Source organism: Lampetra planeri, chromosome 60 (assembly GCF_965212315.1).
Source record: "Lampetra planeri chromosome 60, kcLamPlan1.2.h2, whole genome shotgun sequence".
Lineage (NCBI taxonomy): Eukaryota > Metazoa > Chordata > Hyperoartia > Petromyzontiformes > Petromyzontidae > Lampetra > Lampetra planeri.
Genome location: NC_136166.1, coordinates 939636 through 947502, shown reverse-complemented (window position 1 = coordinate 947502; position 7867 = coordinate 939636).

Here is a 7867-nt window from a genome sequence, read left to right as displayed (position 1 = left end):
AGGTTTTACCTCTCAATTTCCCGTGTCAGGTCAGAGGTTTTACCTCTAGATCTTTCGTGTCAGGTCAGAGGTTTTACCTCTATATCTCTCGTGTCAGGTCATTGGTTTTACCTCTTAATCTCTCGTGTCAGGTCAGAGGTTTTACCTCTAGATCTCTCGTGTCAGGTCAGAGGTTTTACCTCTCAATTTCCCGTGTCAGGTCAGAGGTTTTACCTTTAGATCTCTCGTGTCAGGTCAGAGGTTTTACCTCTAAATCTCTCGTGTCAGGTCAGAGGTTTTACCTCTAGATCTCTCGTGTCAGGTCAGACGTTTTACCTCAATTTCCCGTGTCAGGTCAGAGGTTTTACCTCTATACCTCTCGTGTCAGGTCATTGGTTTTACCTCTAAATCTCTCGTGTCAAGTCAGAGGTTTACCACTAAATCTTTCGTGTCAGGTCAGAGGTTTTACCTCTAGATCTCTCGTGTCTGGTCAGAGATTTTACCTCACAATCTCCCGTGTCAGGTCAGAGGTTTTACCTCTAAATCTCTCGTGTCAGGTCAGAGGTTTTACCTCTAGATCTCTCGCGTCAGGTCAGACGTTTTACCTCAATTTCCCGTGTCAGGTCAGAGGTTTTACCTCTATACCTCTCGTGTCAGGTCATTGGTTTTACCTCTAAATCTCTCGTGTCAAGTCAGAGGTTTTACCACTAAATCTTTCGTGTCAGGTCAGAGGTTTTACCTCAAGATCTCTCGTGTCTGGTCAGAGATTTTACCTCTCAATCTCCCGTGTCAGGTCAGAGGTTTTACCTCTAAATCTCTCGTGTCAGGTCAGAGGTTTTACCTCTAGATCTCTCATGTCAGCTCAGAGGTTTTACCTTTAGATCTTTCGTGTCAGGTCAGAGGTTTTACCTCTCAATTTCCCGTGTCAGGTCAGAGGTTTTACCTTTAGATCTCTCGTGTCAGGTCAGAGGTTTTACCTCTAAATCTCTCGTGTCAGGTCAGAGGTTTTACCTCTAGATCTCTCGTGTCAGGTCAGACGTTTTACCTCAATTTCCCGTGTCAGGTCAGAGGTTTTACCTCTATACCTCTCGTGTCAGGTCATTGGTTTTACCTCTAAATCTCTCGTGTCAGGTCAGAGGTTTTACCACTAAATCTTTCGTGTCAGGTCAGAGGTTTTACCTCTAGATCTCTCGTGTCAGGTCAGAGATTTTACCTCTCAATCTCCCGTGTCAGGTCAGAGGTTTTACCTCTAAATCTCTCGTGTCAGGTCAGAGGTTTTAACTCTAGATCTCTCATGTCAGGTCAGAGGTTTTACCTCAATTTCCCGTGTCAGCTCAGAGGTTTTACCTTAAGATCTTTCGTGTCAGGTCAGAGGTTTTACCTCTATATCTCTCGTGTCAGGTCATTGGTTTTACCTCTTAATCTCTCGTGTCAGGTCAGAGGTTTTACCTCTCGATCTCTCGTGTCAGGTCAGAGGTTTTACCTCTAGATCTCTCGTGTCAGGTCAGAGGTTTTACCTCTCAATTTCCCGTGTCAGGTCAGAGTTTTTACCTTTAGATCTCTCGTGTCAGGTCAGAGGTTTTACCTCTCAATTTCCCATGTCAGGTCAGAGGTTTTACCTCTAAATCTCTCGTGTCAGGTCAGAGGTTTTACCTCTAAATCTCCCGTGTCAGGTCAGAGGTTTTACCTCTAAATCTCTCGTGTCAGGTCAGAGGTTTTACATCTAGATCTCTCGTGTCAGGTCAGAGGTTTTATTTCAATCTCCCGTGTCAGGTCAGAGGTTTTACCTCTAAATATCCCGTGTCAGGTCAGAGGTTTTACCTCTCAATCGTCCGTGTCAGGTCAGAGGTTTTACCTCTCAATCTTCCGTGTCAGGTCCGAGGTTTTACCTCTATCTCTCGTGTCAGGTCATTGGTTTTACCTCTTAATCTCTCGTGTCAGGTCAGAGGTTTTACCTCTGGATCTCTCGTGTCAGGTTATAGGTTTTACCTCTCAATTTCCCATGTCAGGTCAGAGGTTTTACCTCTAAATCTCTCGTGTCAGGTCGGAGGTTTTACTTCTAGATCTCTCGTGTCAGGTCAGAGGTTTACCTCTAAATCTCTCGTGTCAGGTCAGAGGTTTTACCTGTATATCTCTCGTGTCAGGTCATTGGGTTTACCTCTAAATCTCTCGTGTCAGGTCAGAGGTTTTACCTCTATCTCTCGTGTCAGGTCAGAGGTTTTACCTCTCAATTTTCCGTGTCATGTCAGAGGTTTTACCTCTAAATCTCTCGTGTCAGGTCAGAGGTTTTACATCTAGATCTCTCGTGTCAGGTCAGAGGTTTTACTTCAATCTCGCGTGTCAGGTCAGAGGTTTTACCTCTAAATATCCCATGTCAGGTCAGAGGTTTTACCTCTCAATCTTCCGTGTCTGGTCAGAGGTTTTACCTCTCAATCTTCCGTGTCAGGTCCGAGGTTTTACCTCTCAATCTCTCGTGTCAGGTCAGAGGTTTTACCTCTAGATTTCTCATGTCAGCTCAGAGGTTTTACCTTTAGATCTTTCGTGTCAGGTCAGAGGTTTTACCTCTATCTCTCGTGTCAGGTCAGAGGTTTTACCTCTAGATCTCTCTTGTCAGGTCAGAGGTTTTACCTCTCAATTTCCCGTGTCAGGTCAGAGGTTTTACCTCTAGATCTTTCGTGTCAGGTCAGAGGTTTTACCTCTATATCTCTCGTGTCAGGTCATTGGTTTTACCTCTTAATCTCTCGTGTCAGGTCAGAGGTTTTACCTCTAGATCTCTCGTGTCAGGTCAGAGGTTTTACCTCTCAATTTCCCGTGTCAGGTCAGAGGTTTTACCTTTAGATCTCTCGTGTCAGGTCAGAGGTTTTACCTCTAAATCTCTCGTGTCATGTCAGAGGTTTTACCTCTAGATCTCTCGTGTCAGGTCAGACGTTTTACCTCAATTTCCCGTGTCAGGTCAGAGGTTTTACCTCTATACCTCTCGTGTCAGGTCATTGGTTTTACCTCTAAATCTCTCGTGTCAAGTCAGAGGTTTACCACTAAATCTTTCGTGTCAGGTCAGAGGTTTTACCTCTAGATCTCTCGTGTCTGGTCAGAGATTTTACCTCTCAATCTCCCATGTCAGGTCAGAGGTTTTACCTCTAAATCTCTCGTGTCAGGTCAGAGGTTTTACCTCTAGATCTCTCGCGTCAGGTCAGACGTTTTACCTCAATTTCCCGTGTCAGGTCAGAGGTTTTACCTCTATACCTCTCGTGTCAGGTCATTGGTTTTACCTCTAAATCTCTCGTGTCAAGTCAGAGGTTTTACCACTAAATCTTTCGTGTCAGGTCAGAGGTTTTACCTCAAGATCTCTCGTGTCTGGTCAGAGATTTTACCTCTCAATCTCCCGTGTCAGGTCAGAGGTTTTACCTCTAAATCTCTCGTGTCAGGTCAGAGGTTTTACCTCTAGATCTCTCATGTCAGCTCAGAGGTTTTACCTTTAGATCTTTCGTGTCAGGTCAGAGGTTTTACCTCTCAATTTCCCGTGTCAGGTCAGAGGTTTTACCTTTAGATCTCTCGTGTCAGGTCAGAGGTTTTACCTCTAAATCTCTCGTGTCAGGTCAGAGGTTTTACCTCTAGATCTCTCGTGTCAGGTCAGACGTTTTACCTCAATTTCCCGTGTCAGGTCAGAGGTTTTACCTCTATACCTCTCGTGTCAGGTCATTGGTTTTACCTCTAAATCTCTCGTGTCAGGTCAGAGGTTTTACCACTAAATCTTTCGTGTCAGGTCAGAGGTTTTACCTCTAGATCTCTCGTGTCAGGTCAGAGATTTTACCTCTCAATCTCCCGTGTCAGGTCAGAGGTTTTACCTCTAAATCTCTCGTGTCAGGTCAGAGGTTTTAACTCTAGATCTCTCATGTCAGGTCAGAGGTTTTACCTCAATTTCCCGTGTCAGGTCAGAGGTTTTACCTCTATACCTCTCGTGTCAGGTCAGAGGTTTTACCTCTAAATCTCCCGTGTCAGGACAGAGGTTTTACCTCTAGATCTCTCGTGTCTGGTCAGAGATTTTACCTCTCAATCTCCCGTGTCAGGTCAGAGGTTTTACCTCTATACCTCTCGTGTCAGGTCATTGGTTTTACCTCTAAATCTCTCGTGTCAAGTCAGAGGTTTTACCACTAAATCTTTCGTGTCAGGTCAGAGGTTTTACCTCTAGATCTCTCGTGTCTGGTCAGAGATTTTACCTCTCAATCTCCCGTGTCAGGTCAGAGGTTTTACCTCTAAATCTCTCGTGTCAGGTCAGAGGTTTTACCTCTAGATCTCTCATGTCAGCTCAGAGGTTTTACCTTTAGATCTTTCGTGTCAGGTCATTGGTTTTACCTCTAAATCTCTCGTGTCAGGTCAGAGGTTTTACCACTAAATCTTTCGTGTCAGGTCAGAGGTTTTACCTCTAGATCTCTCGTGTCAGGTCAGAGATTTTACCTCTCAATCTCCCGTGTCAGGTCAGAGGTTTTACCTCTAAATCTCTCGTGTCAGGTCAGAGGTTTTACCTCTAGATCTCTCATGTCAGGTCAGAGGTTTTACCTCAATTTCCCGTGTCAGCTCAGAGGTTTTACCTTAAGATCTTTCGTGTCAGGTCAGAGGTTTTACCTCTATATCTCTCGTGTCAGGTCATTGGTTTTACCTCTTAATCTCTCGTGTCAGGTCAGAGGTTTTACCTCTCGATCTCTCGTGTCAGGTCAGAGGTTTTACCTCTAGATCTCTCGTGTCAGGTCAGAGGTTTTACCTCTCAATTTCCCGTGTCAGGTCAGAGTTTTTACCTTTAGATCTCTCGTGTCAGGTCAGAGGTTTTACCTCTCAATTTCCCATGTCAGGTCAGAGGTTTTACCTCTAAATCTCTCGTGTCAGGTCAGAGGTTTTACCTCTAAATCTCTACGTGTCAGGTCAGAGGTTTTACCTCTAGATCTCTCGTGTCAGGTCAGAGGTTTTACCTCAATTTCCCGTGTCAGGTCAGAGGTTTTACCTCTAAATCTCTCGTGTCAGGTCAGAGGTTTTACCTCTAAATCTCCCATGTCAGGTCAGAGTTTTTACCTTCATATCTTTCGTGTCAAGTCAGAAGTTTTACCTCTAAATCTCCCGTGTCAGGTCAGAGGTTTTACCCCTAAATATCCCGTGTCAGGTCAGAGGATTTACCTCTAAATCTCCCGTGTCAGGTCAGTGGTTTTTTCTTTAGATCTTTCGTGTCAGGTCAGAGGTTTTACCTCTAAATTTCCCGCGTCAGGTCAGAAGTTTTACCTCTAAATCTCTCGTGTCAGGTCAGAGGTTTTACCTCTATATCTCTCGTGTCAGGTGAGAGGTTTTCCCTCTCAATTTCTCATATTAGGTCAGAGGTTTTACCTTTAGATCTCTCGTGTCAGGTCAGAGGTTTTACCTCTATCTCTCGTGTCAGGTCATTGGTTTTACCTCTAAATCTCTCGTGTCAGGTCAGAGGTTTTACCTCTATCTCTCGTGTCAGGTCAGAGGTTTTACCTCTCAATTTTCCGTGTCATGTCAGAGGTTTTACCTCTAAATCTCTCGTGTCAGGTCAGAGGTTTTACATCTAGATCTCTCGTGTCAGGTCAGAGGTTTTACTTCAATCTCCCGTGTCAGGTCAGAGGTTTTACCTCTGAATCTTCCGTGTTTAATATCAGAGGTTTTACCTCTCAATCTTCCGTGTCAGGTCAGAGGTTTTACCTCTCAATCTCTCGTGTCAGGTCAGAGGTTTTACCTCTAGATCTCTCGTGTCAGGTCAGAGGTTTTACCTCTAGATCTCTCGTGTCAGGTCAGAGGTTTTACCTCTCAATTTCCTGTGTCAGGTCAGAGGTTTTACCTTTAGATCTCTCGTGTCAGGTCAGAGGTTTTACCTCTCAATTTCCCATGTCAGGTCAGAGGTTTTACCTCTACATCTCTTGTGTCAGGTCAGAGGTTTTACCTCTAGATCTCTCGTGTCAGGTCAGAGGTTTTACCTCAATTTCCCGTGTCAGGTCAGAGGTTTTACCTCTAAATCTCTCGTGTCAGGTCAGAGGTTTTACCTCTAAATCTCTCTTTGTCAGGTCAGAGGTTGTTACTTCTACATCTCTCGTGTCAGGTCAGAGGTTTTACCTCTATATCTCTCGTGTCAGGTCATTGGTTTTACCTCTAATTCTCTCGTGTCAGGTCATTGGTTTTACCTCTAAATCTCTCGTGTCAGGTCAGAGGTTTTATCTCTCAATTTTCCGTGTTATGTCAGAGGTTTTACCTCTAAATCTCTCGTGTCAGGTCAGAGGTTTTACTTCAATCTCCCGTGTCAGGTCAGAGGTTTTACCTCTAAATATCCGGTGTCAGGTCAGAGGTTTTACCTCTCAATCTTCCGTGTCAGGTCAGAGGTTTTACCTCTCAATCTTCCGTGTCAGGTCCGAGGTTTTACCTCTATATCTCTCGTGTCAGGTCATTGGTTTTACCTCTTAATCTCTCGTGTCAGGTCAGAGGTTTTACCTCTGGATCTCTCGTGTCAGGTCAGAGGTTTTACCTCTCAATTTCCCATGTCAGGTCAGAGGTTTTACCTCTAAATCTCTCGTGTCAGGTCAGAGGTTTTACTTCTAGATCTCTCGTGTCAGGTCAGAGGTTTACCTCTAAATCTCTCGTGTCAGGTCAGAGGTTTTACCTGTATATCTCTCGTGTCAGGTCATTGGATTTACCTCTAAATCTCTCGTGTCAGGTCAGAGGTTTTACCTCTATCTTTCGTGTCAGGTCAGAGGTTTTACCTCTCAATTTTCAGTGTCATGTCAGAGGTTTTACCTCTAAATCTCTCGTGTCAGGTCAGAGGTTTTACATCTAGATCTCTCGTGTCAGGTCAGAGGTTTTACCTCAATTTCCCGTGTCAGGTCAGAGGTTTTACCTCTAAATCTCTCGTGTCAGGTCAGAGGTTTTACCTCTAAATCTCCCATGTCAGGTCAGAGTTTTTACCTTCATATCTTTCGTGTCAAGTCAGAAGTTTTACCTCTAAATCTCCCGTGTCAGGTCAGAGGTTTTACCCCTAAATATCCCGTGTCAGGTCAGAGGATTTACCTCTAAATCTCCCGTGTCAGGTCAGTGGTTTTTTCTTTAGATCTTTCGTGTCAGGTCAGAGGTTTTACCTCTAAATTTCCCGCGTCAGGTCAGAAGTTTTACCTCTAAATCTCTCGTGTCAGGTCAGAGGTTTTACCTCTATATCTCTCGTGTCAGGTGAGAGGTTTTCCCTCTCAATTTCTCATATTAGGTCAGAGGTTTTACCTTTAGATCTCTCGTGTCAGGTCAGAGGTTTTACCTCTATCTCTCGTGTCAGGTCATTGGTTTTACCTCTAAATCTCTCGTGTCAGGTCAGAGGTTTTACCTCTATCTCTCGTGTCAGGTCAGAGGTTTTACCTCTCAATTTTCCGTGTCATGTCAGAGGTTTTACCTCTAAATCTCTCGTGTCAGGTCAGAGGTTTTACATCTAGATCTCTCGTGTCAGGTCAGAGGTTTTACTTCAATCTCCCGTGTCAGGTCAGAGGTTTTACCTCTGAATCTTCCGTGTTTAATATCAGAGGTTTTACCTCTCAATCTTCCGTGTCAGGTCAGAGGTTTTACCTCTCAATCTCTCGTGTCAGGTCAGAGGTTTTACCTCTAGATCTCTCGTGTCAGGTCAGAGGTTTTACCTCTAGATCTCTCGTGTCAGGTCAGAGGTTTTACCTCTCAATTTCCTGTGTCAGGTCAGAGGTTTTACCTTTAGATCTCTCGTGTCAGGTCAGAGGTTTTACCTCTCAATTTCCCATGTCAGGTCAGAGGTTTTACCTCTACATCTCTTGTGTCAGGTCAGAGGTTTTACCTCTAGATCTCTCGTGTCAGGTCAGAGGTTTTACCTCAATTTCCCGTGTCA